Genomic DNA, 15,236 nt, shown 5'->3' with positions numbered 1-15,236 from the left:
GAGCGAGCGGCTGGGTGGTGCTCAGTTGCCGACTGAGGTTAAACCACGACACAAGGAAATGAAAGAAAAAAACATAAGAAGGTTCAGTGAGAAAACGTGGCTTAGTTGACTGAACTGGGAACTGTGAATTCTTAAATTTTAATCACAGATGAACCATTCTTTTGTTTTGGAAAAGCCATTAAGATAGAACTTGAAAAAGATACATGTGAGTTGGAAGCTCAACTCCCACTAATTTTTTCCTGGGAATTGAGTCCTTAGCTGATCCTAGAGCTTTGAGAAAATCTCCTCAACATTTTCATATTTGTAACATGCGAGATACTACTACTTACTTATTTCACTAGAGTTCTGTGGGCATAAGTATTTCTCAATTTTCTTGAATAAATCCAAGAATCAATTCACACAAACCCCAATTACAAGTTTTTATTTGAGTTAGTGGTCATTCATCACTTAACTTGTCAGATGTAAATAGTTTCCTGGCTACTTATGTTGATTATACTATTTAGTTACTGCAATTTAAGACAGTACATGCACACTTTTTATCTTTATCTTTAATCTCTTTATCTTTTTTTTTAAATCAAAATCATCTGTACCAAGAAGGTTATACCCTACCTCTTTATTCCTACACAAAATAGTAGTTATTACGGCTTCCCGGGGGCACCTTTCCTAACACTGAAAATCTGAAAAGAGATGAACTACAGATAGCATTTTAACATGTATAAAGAAAACACCCAAACATAATGAATTCATTAGTAAAATTCAAGTACCTTCACTGAGCTTCAGGGAAGCAGGAAAACAAAAACTACTCAGAAACATGTCCGTTTTGAAACCCAGCTCATCTCCCCTCATAAGGCCAGTGATGCAGCGATACCTCAGCAATATTCTTATAATCATGTAAATGGAGTAATGTTTTTGTTATGTCCTTCTAATTTAGCTTTGAATTTGACTCTTTAGACACTTTTTCTTTCCTAAACCAAACTACTGAAGACCGTGTTCTTGAATTCAGCTTAAAGAACGTTAAAAATTAGTCCATCGAATCTCCGCCCCCAAAAAAGGTTTTCAAACTAGACCTGGCTCTGCTCTGGGCACAGACGTGACTGGCTGCAGCCTGAGAGCGCAGGCACAGAAATGAGGAGCTGCCGGGGCTGGCGCAGCTCGTAGGGCAACACTAAACTCGCAGGAAAACTCTCAGTCAGTGGGAAACTTGTCAGCATTCCGCTTTCGGGATATGTAACGGGCCGATTAAGATGTCAACACAGAAAATGATATTTTTTTCCCTTCAAAATATTTACAGCCCCTCTAATATTTGTAAATAAATGTGCCCAAACCTGGAAAATGTTTAAGTAGATTTAAGTCAAGTGAAAAGGAATGTCAGTTATTTTCAGGACAAGCAATTGCTAGGTACTTTTGTATTTTTCCCTTAGAAAATCAATACGGCAAAAATAAAGTACTGAAAAAAAAAATCTTTTTCGTAACATTTGCTTTAACTGTTCAGATTCTGCAAGCTTTGTTGTTTGGGATATGTGTCATAGTTTATTTTGTTCTTATATTCACAACTGCCAAAGGGAAGAGCTTGTTATTCAGGTTGTTACCTGTGCAAGATTCCATTTTCGCAGTGCTGGTATTCCCCGTTGGCTTAGTAAGTAGTCTCTATGAACTGTCAGAGCTCCCAGTGCTTTCTCATATTATTTCTGAAAAGACAGAATAAATTGATGTGCTCAATTTAACTAACAAAACTGACAGGTATAATCCCATTTTGTTCATCTTCCAAAAACGGTGAGTGTTTTAGTAAGGCTAACAGATGTTCCCTTCTCCCCATTTATAGCCATGTTTTTCAGAAAACAGATTCTCTGGCATTTATTTTTTAGTATTGCAGTTTTTGGAATGCATGCCCGTGCTGACTAGATTCTCTAAGAGGCAACAACAAAATATAGTAATAAAAAAACCAGAAGACATACCCTACTCTCAATATAGGCCTTAAAAAAAAGCCTACAAGTAGGTGAGGTAGGAATTATTTTTTGAAGTCTTTTCTAAGTGAGCACAGAAGAGATTCAACATTGAGGTTTGCCAAAGTCCTAATTCTGCAGACATTTTTTTCATGTTTTTGATCCTCACAATTATTTAAATAATCAGATGAATAATTATTGAACTAAAAAGAATATTTACCATCACTTTTTTCAGGAAGGGTCTTTCTTACAAGCAGTTGTAGTTAACTTTTGTTTAAATCCGTGCAGATCCCTTCTATGAGTGTTCAGATGGTTTTGAAAGTACTCCTCTAATTTTAAGTGTATCAGCAAGGATTAAGATACATATGACACACTGAAATACACATTTATAAAAGGAACAAACCCTGATTTTGGAGTAACCAAATGAAATAAGTTTTAGTTGCTTCTGATACTGGGTTGTCTCCAAGTTCTGTGTTTAACGAAGCTTTGTGGAGGTTTTTTTTATTAATATCGTAGTTTTACTTACAACTCGCCTTGCCTGCTGCTTTCATTGCTAATGGATCTGGCAGCGTCAGTCCCTGTTTGAGTCCATATGCTCGGGGGGTGTTCAGCTGTTCAGACGGTGTTTGTTTTTTCTGTTCCTATGATACTCATACCACTGCACATTTGGGAGCCCCTTACTTAGAAGATACATAGTATGCATATCTTGATGAAAAAGAAAAGCTGCTGTAGCTCCTATACTCTTCGTCTTACCTTTTTATAGACCTTGATTTCGAATAATTACTGATTTACAGTATTTTATGTATTTCAGAGAGCTGCTGTATGCTCGGAATTTGTCACCAGTAGAAAGCGTATATAAAAACTATTCTTATTTCTGAGCATGACAACCATACATTGACACTAACCAAGAAGGTCAAACTCCACTTCTGCCATCTCATTAGTCATGAGCCTGCTGGAAAAACAATGCGTATCCTATTGACTTAGTGCAGTAGAACTGATATAATTATTATTTACTTGTGCAGCAACTTGAAGTAGTTCTTAAATGACTCAAGTTTAGAGAAAAAAATAAATTGAGGCAGCTAGTAAGAAAGTGCTTTAATGTAAGCTATGCAAGAACTAGATATGAAAAATTACATTTAAAGTGGTTGTTTTGTGAGAAGACTAGTCATTGTTAAAACTACTTTTTGCAAATATTTATTCCTTTTAAAAATATTTTTAACTTCAGTTTGTGGCTGTTACATTTTGGACTCTATACACATGTAAGAGAATGGATATATGTATCCTGAAGAGGGGGATGGCATTAATCCAAGTTGGCTTAATCATACTATGGTAAGTTTGATGCTTTCTCAGTGCTTTGAATTTAACATTTTTTTTTCCTTTATACATGTTGTTTATTCCTTTAATTATTGCTTTTGCTGAAACACTGAGTTGCAGACAGCTTAATACACAGCTTCGTTTCAGCATCGCATTAAGTGTAGGTAGTATGATGATGAAAAAGCTTCTCTCTCCCAAAGCGCTCTCTAAATAATCATCACTAATGAAGCTGTACAAATTAATAACAATAATGGGGGTGGGGGAAGGCCTAGAAGAGTCCACGTTTCCACGCCTAAATTTCATATCTAAGAACTGCCGTGTGCACTGAACGCTTTCCATCCTTGGTACGGAGTAAGATGTAACAGTATGGAGAAAAGCAAGTGTATGATTTTGCAGGTATACCGCGTGCCCAGGTAGGAGTTAAGGCTGTGATGACATTAACTCGCTATTCTTCACAAAGTGCAATGCTGCAAGTACTGCTCTGTGAATGTATTTTTAACGGCTCGTACGGTCTTGTAATACTTACTAAATTCTTAGATCCTCTTCAAGTTGTTGCATAAATTTTACTCACATTTTCTTATTCTGTATGTACCAGGCTTGTACAAGCCTGTTAAACGTGTTTGGCTTTGGATCGGGACAGTTCTAGAGAATGTAGTGGAGTTCTTTCGCAGGACTTCCAAGATTATAAATTTTCCCACATATTCCTTTCCTTTTCCTTAAGTGCTGCAAGTCAGATAGTGGTTACAGCACAGTGCGGATTCAGGCATTTTATCTAGCTGGACTCTGCCACTTGATTTTGATCACACCATCCGTTGCCTTTGATTTTGATTTTGATTTTTCCTAAATGGAAATCTATTCTTTTTACATTAATGCAGATTTTATGGAATCTGTTTATTAGCTTAAAATGTTTATTAGACAATACCATGAAAGAAAATACTTTTGTCCCAACTGTACATGAAGAGTATTCTATTACTTTATTTGCATAGAAGACACTTGCATTATGTTTCCATCTTAAACTCCCCTATTCGATTAATATTTTTAATTTGTTTTTCTTTTATAGTTTATCCCTTAGGTTGGATGAAATAAACTCATGAAAAACCCCCAGAAGACTACTTGGAAAAGATATGTATTTTCGGTGAAGCTACAAACGGGAAGCTACCACTGGCCTGGTAAGATACCAAAACTTTTAAACTGTCGGCGTGCCTCATCCCCAGAAGAGGGGCCATTTTCTGGTGCAATGTTTGACTTTCAGGCTAGCCGTTTCTCTGTGGATTGTCAGTTCCACCCAAACACCAGAATGTCTTCTCAGCTTGGAGTTGGGAATTCCTGCTGTTAAGCCCAGCTGAGAAGGTTGGGACTGACCCTTAAGTTGCTGCTACTATTACAGACCCAAGGACTGTAGTCCCAGAGGTGAGGTCTTGCGCTCTTGATTGCTGAGACTGGATCCTCCCCCTCCCAAAGAGGTGGCAGATGCAATCCCAGTACTAAGGACAGTATAAATAGACTTAAATCCAGGATCTACCTGTTCTCTGGCCCACAAAACTTTGAACAAAAATGATTTAATGGTTTGCCTTCATCACAGCTCTGTGGTCAGCCACTGACAGACGTAAGCTAGAAGTGTCTCAAGACTGTTTGATTTATAATTGATCTGATAATTACCCCTGTGATAGTTAAGATGTCAGCACTGATGACTAAGTAGCCACTTTCATGCAGTAGTTTGTGTATGAAAATTCTCAACTTTTGTTTCCAGATTGCAGTTTCTTTAAACCACGTCAAAATATAGCTGATCGAGTACAAGATTTCTGAAACAAAGGGCTTTATAGAAATTTTGGATACAGGAGCAAGGTTTGAAGACCGTGAGTGAATATATAACTCTATGTTTGTGATCTAACATGTAATATGTTATGACCACTACCTGTCATCACTGCTTCTTCAAGGTTTTACATTAGAAAGTTGCATTCAGCAAATGTTTGATAGCATGGTGTGTTTTTATAAGAAATGTTGTCGTCTTTAGAATTAAACAGGGATCAGATGTAGGGGAGAAGCATGATTATTTCCAAACAACACAAAATTATCAGCGGTTTCAAAGTATGTTAAAATATGAGGTTTTGTCTTTAATTGTGCTGTTACTGTGCCTGCTCATGAGTTGTGGGTGATAACATGTGATTATCATCTGCCTACTTGATCACATGCACATTTGTGATGCTTGCAAGAAAACACATTATCTGGCTGGTAACTGTCATATTATGCAGAGTTTAAGAGACTGTTTCCCAGACAACAGGATAGTCATATTGCATCCATGAACTGTACACCACCGTGTAGCTGCACTTAAGTCAAACACCCGGTGGCAGCTGCTGCTCCCACTAATGACACGGACAAGATGGAACTGTTTGTATAGCCATAATCAAACTCCCTGAACTGTGGAAGTCAAGGAAATTGCACAATTTGCACAAACAGAAAGTCAAAATTCATGGTTCTAACAAGTCATACAAGGTGTGACAAGAAGTCACACCTTGTTGCAAATTTTGAGTCAGTTTTTAAATTGAAATTAGTTTAATTGAAATTAACTTTAAATTGAAATCAAATCATTCACTAGCCAAGAGCCACTTAAGGGCCATGCACTACCTGTTTAAGACCTCTGCTGCAAAACATAAATACAAGTGCACCTGTATAATATGGCGTATCATTTCGCTATGGCGATTGGAGTACGTTAAAACAAAACACCCCGGGCAGCAGGTGGAAGACCTAACCTTAAGGGTAGCCAGTGTGCTAATGCTGAGGCAGTGAGATGGCCAGCTGTGTGTGACTGTGTGTACATTTAATTTTTACATTTTGTATGTTGTCAGGTGGGGGGGGAAAGCTGATAAGAAAAATAATTATTTGCATTCAAATTATAGAAACAGTGTCAGAGCCTCGTTAGTGCAGACAGTGTTAGACAGTATGTTTCACAACTGCAGTAGATGTATCACATGCTTGATAAGGAAGGTATTTGGCCAGTTTTGCATACGAGGCAACAGTACTCTGGAGGTGTGCAGCTTGAAGCCTCTTAGGACATTTTATGGCAGAAGAATAAAATAAAAGGGATCTGAAAACCAAATGTTTGTTCCAGGGCTAGCGCCAGATCATTCTATGAAATGCACATTTTTAACATACCCTAAATTAAACTAAATGTTCTGAAGCAAAGATAATGTCTGGGTTTGAATTTTTTTTTTTGGAGGGGTGGGGGGAGGAAGCTGGTGGGGTTTGGGTTTTTTTTTTCAAGGTGTGGGGGTTATTTGCGGAAGGGAGAGACAATAAATGCTAGGTGACAAAAACTCAATCTCTCCTCGATGTCCTTAGCTTCAATTAGCTAAAAATGAGTGTGCTTTAGCAGCAGTGGAGCAGTATCATCAATTAGCAGTTCATATACCATGCTATTATTTCACAGTCAGATGGCCACAGGTTCCTGGAGATCTTATCACAAATTTTTCATTTTTTACTTGTTAAGAGTGACGTCAAGTGTGAGTGGAATAGTAAATGAATTTGCTTACTGATCCTGTGACGTTCGGTCAGAATATCCTGTAAATTTAAAAAGGGGTTCTCTGGGGTGTGTCATTCCCTCCGTGGGTAGTATGGGAGATCCAGGGTAGAATCTGATGGAAGATTTATCATCTTCTATACCTCTCTTTCATATATAGTTTCTGACTGTAACTCTGCCTTTCAGAGCTTCTCCGAGAAAAGTCAATTCCATGGTCAAGACGAAGAGGCCATTCTCTCTTCAACCAAAGACTACTTTACATCTTTTTGAAATATGCATCACCTTCTGTTAAGGGCTTACTAAATCACATTCCATGAATGCTATCCTAGGCGCACTTCACTGTTTCCATAGTTAAAGTACCAGACACTCTTATCTGACAGTTAACGCACATGTCTACAAGAGTATACTATAGTAGAAGCTTGCACTCTGGATTTTTCTCAGGTTCTTCTGTCTTGAAATCTCAGTCTGCCTTTACCCCAGACACGGTACATGCTTTATTTAAATCAGGTCACTGAGAGTTATGTTGTAGAATTGCATATGTGGTGACAAGTATCTGCAAAGGAAAGAAAAGCTCCTTCATCATAGATGTGGACTTCTGGAAATTGAAGTCTAAAAGATTGTTCTTGAGTATGTGAGGCATCACGTATAGGGAGTGGAATGCATAGACAACACATGTAATCCAACATATTCCACCAATTGTGAGTGGTGTTTATTTTAGCTTAAGACAGTCCTTTGGTGCAGGAATCAGATGCTTATGAATAGAAAAAAATGCCGATGTTTCTTTAAAAACAATTATTAAACAGTGCGTTCAAGCTGACTGCTTCAGAAATATTGTTAAAAAAGTCACCTTGGTAGCACCAGCTCTTTTTTGACTGGATAGAGAAGATTCAGATGAGAAGGTTCAAATGAAAAGGCAAAATGGTTTGGCCTGCTTTTTAATAATGGATGCGGTCAGCCTCATACTAAACAAAGTTGAATATGATTTTAGCTTTGTGATTAGAAAGAACAAAAAGATCATACAAAGGAGAGAAAATAGCTGCATTTTTCAGCTATGATTACAAACCTAATCAATAAGATGCTCTGAATGCTTTTATAGCATGGATAATGTAAGACCATTGGCACTACTCATTCACTGAAATAATTTCAACTTTCTGCCTCATTAGATTTTCAAAAGGCTTTTGAAGTCCCGCTATGTTATCTATCAGTTATTCAAAAGTTCCCTCTTCCTAGTAGCTACATACTTACCATATACACTTTTAAAGCTACATTTTTTAAACGATTTGTTAAAAATTGCCCATCTGTTGATTTTTAGGAATTTATTATATATTTGTCCTAGCAGGTTCTTGACACCTAAATTTGCATGAATAAATATTTGTGAGTTCATTAAATGTAATTTTTACCCCTTCTAGGTTTCTTGATGCAAACTTACTGCGATAGACAGCAAAGTCCTGTAACTTGTGTATGCAACTCTTCGTGTAGAGAGCGAGCAGAGCAAACGTGTTAGCGTGTAAAAACCAAGCAAAGGAAACGCGTGTGACTGACTTCTAAACTTAGCCTTTTCTGTAGGGCAGGTACCTATCCAAAATGCAGCCAGTCATTGTAGATGACAAGAAGTTGTCAGAGATCCACAGCCGTGTGAGAGAAGGGTGTGCTGTTGTTCTCTCCATTTGCCGTCACCCTTACGGAGGGGCTCGTTGACTCTCAGCAAAACGTGACCAAACCACACTCACTACAGTTGTCCAGTGTTGAAGTAGTTTATGCAACCCGGTAGATGAAGTTGATGACTTAGTAATTTGACTGCTTTATTGAGTAAGTGGAAACACCAGCATGGAGACCTCCTTCCCACAAACAAATCTCAGATGGCTTTCAAAAGTTTGTATGTTATTGTAGAGCTTAGAAATGATTTTTGGAGCCAGACTGTTTTAAATGTGTCTGAGAAGGAAATGAGCATAATTTTGAAACAGGAAATAGATTTGCAATAGTATTGTTAAGAAACATCCCCTTTTTTTTTAGCTCCCTGTATTACCATGCTAGAGAACAGCAGCACTTTTTGATGACAGCCTTGGTACAACAGTTGTGCATGCATACATATATATGAAAGATTTAAGCAGTAGAAAAATAATATATATTAAGAAACTCCAGGAAGAATCCTTTTATGCAATCGATATTGGAAAACAAATTCTGAATCTGCATATAAATCTGTGGAAAAGAGTTAGTACCTTATTGTTTTTAGTCATAAGAAGGAAGAAAGTGTATCTCCCCTTTTTTATGATATAGGAAACAGGATATGGCAGCTGAGAATGAATAATTCTCATGATACACTCTGCCTTTTGTGTCATCTTTTTTCCCTCAAAAGACAAGAAAAGCTGTCTGAGACAAATGTCTATGTTGTGGTTTGCACTCACTGCATGTCATTTCAGCAATAAGACATGTACGTGAGCAATAGTACATAGAACCGAATTGTACGGGTCTGGGTTTGGTGTTGTCGTGTGAGCAATTGACTTCTCTGTCCTTTATTTCCATTCCGTAGGTTTACATGTGATTTAAATTCCTGGTATAAAAAAGTGGTTTGGAAACTTTCTGGCCAGGCAACCAGGTGTTCTGAATCTTTAGAGTCTCACAGGATTCCTGTTGCCTATATTTCACTTGTCCTTGTGATGAAGGCAAATGTTGAAGGTGAGCAAACAAAGATGCTAGAAGATTGTTATTTGAAAACTTCTGGGTTTTTTCAGTCCTTTTGGGAAGGCACTGGCAGAAGCAATGGATTTTTGTTTATGTTTATGTTTAATTTTCATTGTAGGTTACCTGTGTCAGAGATCAGATTGCCAATTACAGTCCCTTTTATCCTTTCACTAGCAGAAGGTGGGTATAGATCACTAGCATGTTGGAGGGGTAGCACTGTCCTGTGGTGTAAAATACTATGGTGCATATGTGCAGGGCCACTTAGGCTGTACTTTCAGAAATGATTTAAACTGGTCTAAGATCAGGCTGTTGTCAAAAGGGCTGTCTGTGGCCATAGGTTCCTGTCGCCTCCATTTTTCTGCTGCTGAAGTCATGCAGCTGAGCAGCCAGTAATATCAGTAAACTGGTCCAGCAGTAAGTCCGGCCGTTTTTGTAGGGTTAAGTTTCTGCCAAGTTAACCAGGCTTAACTACAGGACATAAAAGGGACCTTTATTTTTTTTATTTGGGGATGTCTCATTGCTTTTATGTTGAGTTTTCGTTAATATTTTTGAAGTTCTGAAAACAAGGGCCTGAATGTATCTTTCCGATTTGTTCCCAGCAAGGAATTTGTGCCTAGATCACATTTTAACATGGAAGCAGGGGAACGTTTTATTTCTGCAGAAAGATATGCTCTGGATTTAGGAGTGGGCAGCCCTTTGAGAGTGGTCGCTGCTGGGACGCAGGATCGGAGTAGGGATCTTGTCCTCTTTCATATGGCGATGCTTTGAGATGTGGATGCTTCGAGGTGAGCTTGCTTGTGAGACGGTAAGAGTCCTCTCCCTCTGATGGAATAACAAGCAACAGGGCTTCACGTGGAGAACCTCATGGAAATCTAGCCCCCTCTTGTGGTTTTTCCACACAGAAGGCATGAATCGGTTCAACCTTATTTCTGAATAAAAATATATATACCTGCAACTTTTCTCTGAAAGTCGATATGGTTACTGCTATTTCGTCTCTTCTTAGGGGATGATAGGTATTAGTCTCAGGATAGAAAATGATAATCTGTAAAAATTTTTATTTGCATTTCATATGCAACTTGACAGCCATTTTCACCAGAACACGGGGGATTAGGGAAAAGGGATTTGCTGGCTATTTCTATAATCTGATTTTTCTTCAAATTGAAGGAGGAAGAGCCCTAAATACTAAATGATAAAAAAAAAAGACTCTCCTGGTTGACTGATGAAGTATAGAAACAAATACAGGCATTTGGTTGTCTTACAGTGATCTGTGTTTTATTTTGGGTTGAACCAAATTGCATGATACTAACAAATACGACGTCAGTGTTTGTCAGTGGATGGAGAACAAATGCACTGAACTTAGAAAACTGCTGCATGTCTAGCTAAAACTAAGCTATGATTCCAGCAGGCATTCTGGGGGTACCCAGCATTGGCTTCATCAGCCCTGGCCACTTGTTCTCGCAACCTCACCGCCTCCTCTGCAATATTAGCATGGCTCTTCTGTGATTTTTCAGTTCCATTTATGGTTCACAGTGCAGAAATCAGAAATTCAGCTGCATTGTTCCCCTATAGCCCTCATCCTGGCCATACGAAGAGCTGTTCCAGTACAACATGAGTAGCAGCTCGAGAATGGGAGTAACTGACCTCAGATGGCATCTGTTCCAGCCAGCTTCAACAGCTTTGACAGAAGTTGAGAAATCAGTTGTACAGAGCGTAGTTTGACAGTGCAGCTACCTTGATTGAGGCAGGTAGCTTTAAGATAGCATAGAGCTCGGTGGTCTTAAATGCTGTTTGCTGCATTCCTGTCCTTCCCTCTGCCCTGGGACAAGTGATGAGTCCAGACCTCAGCTCTGACAAGGAATTTGGGACTACATCAGTTATGAAGGTGAAAGGTTTTGGAGTGGGAAACCAGCTTGCTGAAGCAGTGGGAAGCAGCTGTTGGGACTCAACATCAGCAGTGGAACCGCTAATGCCATTCAGAGGAGAAAAAACTGGTAAAGGATGCTGGTTATTTCAATAAAACCACACTTTCAGTATTGAAGAGGAAATATTTTTGTTCCACCTACGTTTCTCTGAAGGGAGAAAGAGACTGAATGCTAATTCATGATATAGTTTGAGCTCTGTCCTGCCCTAGTAAACGTATCATCACGTAAACTCATTTGCGACTAACACCATGTTTTCAGGATGTGACACGTTGTGTAGTGGTGGCATTTCCCCATTAGTGTCTCCTTTTGATACTAATCAGAAACCTGGGAGGATGAAAATTACTTGAACAAAACTCCCATTAAAGTATGAGCAAAAACTAGAGGAGTCGGTACTATCCTACACTGAGATATTGCTGTGCTTGCTTTCTAAAAAGAAGGGTATTTGCTTACTAAAAGTACAATTTGAGGTGACCTTTTCATACAGAGATGTATAATGACTTGAAGGCATTAAAGAGCTGATTCTGGAAGCACTGAAAAGAGAGCTTTGCTATCCAACAAAGCTTTTTTAAGGAGTACGTACAGAAAATACAGCCGAGCACTAACAGCCTCGCGTACTGAATTGACTGCTGATGGTGAGAGTGTTTATAAATGGGATAGACAGTAAGAATTGTATAATGAAAGCCATGGAAGAGGTATGTCTGGAAAACGTCGGTAACGTCAGCCTTCTGCCAGTGCAACTGCCAGAGTGACAAAGGGAATGGGAACTTGTTTTTCCAGCTCAAGAAAAGAGCAAGATCTTCAAATGGTTTTCATTAATACTGCATGCGAATACCAGTGTTTCACACACATCAAAACTTTTAATTTCAGATCAAGGAACTGGTGCAGTATTATTGTAGTGTTAGCTATATTTCAGAATATGATGGGGAGAAAATACACTACCAAATACATTTTTCTTAAGTGTATGAAATAGTAAACGTGCCTCGGTTGTAATAGGAAAACTGTGAAGCGTTGTGATACACGAAGCAGGGTAAGCAACCAGAGCTCGTATCCTGCCTATCGCAAGGAAGCGCAGCCGTTAAATACGGAACTTTCCCCACTTACTCGTCACTGCATCAGTCATCTGCAATCTTACCACAGCAAAATTTGGTTGTGGTGATCCATTACAAAGGACACTTCTGACTTGCATTCATTTCATTCAGAAGCGCAGCTTGAATCGCTGCCATTGTCACCAAACCCCTTCCAGTTTAGAATTTAGTGACATTTTGTACCGCAGAGTGGTCTAGTTGATCTCTGGGATTAGGGCTTTGAACCAGGATGGTGTTTGCTTTTCTAAGTGTGACACAATACCTGTACTTTTCTTACAGAAAGTTAAAACCGTAATTGTCCAAGCCTGAGTGGGTTTGACAATCTGGGGTTTTGGCAGCTATTATGGAGCGCATGAATGATCTGGACCTAATGCTGGAGATAAAGCGACTTTTGGTTGTGAGCTATTTCCTGACATTTATGCTTTTCAGTCAAAATGCTGGCTATTTTATGAGGCTGCTTAAAGGGGACAACTCACACCTCCCTGCTGGCAAACATGGGTCTGAAAATACAAAATCGTAATGCCTTGTCCTGCAAACAAATTCAGTGGAACATCAGAGCGCTTTCATACACGATTCCGAGAGCAATTTCAAGTCTTTCTCAGTCATGCCAAGGAGACTGCTCTGCCAAAATCTATATGAAGTATTTAATCACAAGGCCCATTTCAGGCATCAGTTGCATGTAGCAGAGTCGTGAGCAAACAGCCCCTGAAAGATACATACGAACTAAGTAATCTCACCACGGGTTCCCACAGGTTTTTATATTCTTTTGTAGATGTCCATTACGGTCCTTAATGATCATCTTGGTAGTACCTGGGACTGGACAGACTCAACTGAAAGAATGTTTTCTTTGATTTCAATTATTAGACAGATACTATCAACATATAGGGGAAAAGATACTGAATTTCATAGTATTAAATTCTTGGTCATAAAAATGGACACAATATTCTCAAGATGCAACATCACCAACGTAAAGAATTCTCAAGTTTAGCATGTGCAACTTTTTCCTCTGCAGTTACAAATGAGCATTTTGTTTTCATAAAGTCTGGCTTTATTATTTATAATTTTATTATTCCTTTTAAAAGTCAGGTTTATAAGTAGTTCAGCCCTTGATATCACTCAAGTACAGAAGCTTACTTGAACAAAACTCCTGTTAAAATAAACTGAAGTTTGTATGAGCAAGAACTGTCGAGTTCTAGCTCCTAATCTGCACCGTGTATTGGCATGCTCCCTTCTTGGAGATGGCATTTTGCTTTGCTTACAGTAGTTAACATTTCTTTTACAGAAAAAACTGATGAGAGGCTACAGTTAGCCTAATGAGATGGGTATCTGCTGAATTGCCGGTGTCTATTTAAGGGTCACCATCTTCCACAACTATGTATTGCATCCTGAAACCTCTCCAAACGCTTAGCATTTTTAACATCCTTTGCAAAATTCTCCAGTTGCAAAAATCACTCTGTGGCTATTAAGACTACAATGGATTTAGAACTGACTTGCAATCTTCCAGAAATAACTTTGTACGCTGCGATAGATTACTAGCGTGTTAACAATGTTTAGGAATAGTCCCATGAGTTGGAAGAGTCAGGAAAAATAAGATCAAGACAGGTCTCTCCAGCAAAAATTTACTCTCTTAACAGCTCTCACTGAAGTATTTGCTACCGACAGAATCTGGTAGTTTATCATTAAATAGTAGCTTCCCTGTATAATAGCTTCTGTATTTGATGTTCAGTGCGAACAAGAAGAATGCGTAGGAGTATTCACTGAACCCGAGTCCTTCCACAGACTGGCAAGGATTTCTAGCACTGCAGAAAGACACTAGAAATTTCACTGTGTGAAGTAACCCGTTTCTAGGAAATTTCCCTCTCGACCTTTCCCAGCGAGGCCATTACTGTGCAGTTACGAGTACGTATCAGTCACTCGCTGGTTGAAAGTTGTGTCCATTAAATGCTGTCCTGCTGTCTCCCCGTTTGAAAAAAATACCATTTCTACACAACTCAAGGCACTTTCGACATCATTATCTTGAGAACTTTAGAAGAAAATGCTTTATGATGTGCCACAAAATGCGTACAGGTTGGTTTGTCGCTGTAACTGATTTGTTAGTGCTTTATTAATCCTGTAAATCACTTCTGTTTTATTCCAAGGATGAGTAAGAGAAACAGTTCAGGACAGTTAGCCGAAACCCCTCCGTTCTGGAACAGCCTGCCCGTTACAGAAGGTGCTCCTTAACGCGGACAATAGTAAAGCGGCTGGTTTGTGACTGTTGGTCACACAGTAACTTCAGGCAGCGTACTGACAAAGCAAGCCGGCCAAGGACACCAGTAAGCTGGCCTGGGTGGGGCAGTGGTGCGACTGCTCGCGCATCGGTTAAATAACGTCTGTACCTCCTGTCTTTCAGCCCAGCACAGGCCCCATTACAGCAGGGAGACCCGGAGGATCTCCGCGCCCGCTGCTGACCGACAACCCTGCACTGGCGGACGCCGGAAACAGCCCACGGCCTAACGGTGTAACAGGCGGTACCCTCCGTCAACCCTACCGTGGCCCGTTCGACCCGAGGCGGTATGAGAAGGGCCCTGAAGGGCTGAGTTAGCATAAAATGCCGATCAATTCCAGCTTTAACTGGTTAGGCCTCACAAAAGCTAACCCGTTATATTTATGAAGCGAGCGTCTTGTCACACACTTGTGTAACTTGAAGCGTTTCCACATGTAACCACGACGCAGTTCTTAGCTGACAAAGCTACTTATTCGCACTCTGTGCACACCTCAGCTCACGGGGGGG

Source organism: Aptenodytes forsteri, unplaced genomic scaffold, assembly GCF_000699145.1.
Source record: "Aptenodytes forsteri isolate BGI_AS27 unplaced genomic scaffold, ASM69914v1 Scaffold112, whole genome shotgun sequence".
Classification (NCBI taxonomy): domain Eukaryota; kingdom Metazoa; phylum Chordata; class Aves; order Sphenisciformes; family Spheniscidae; genus Aptenodytes; species Aptenodytes forsteri.
The sequence above is the reverse complement of the archived record's forward strand: the minus strand, read 5'-3'. Positions refer to the sequence as shown.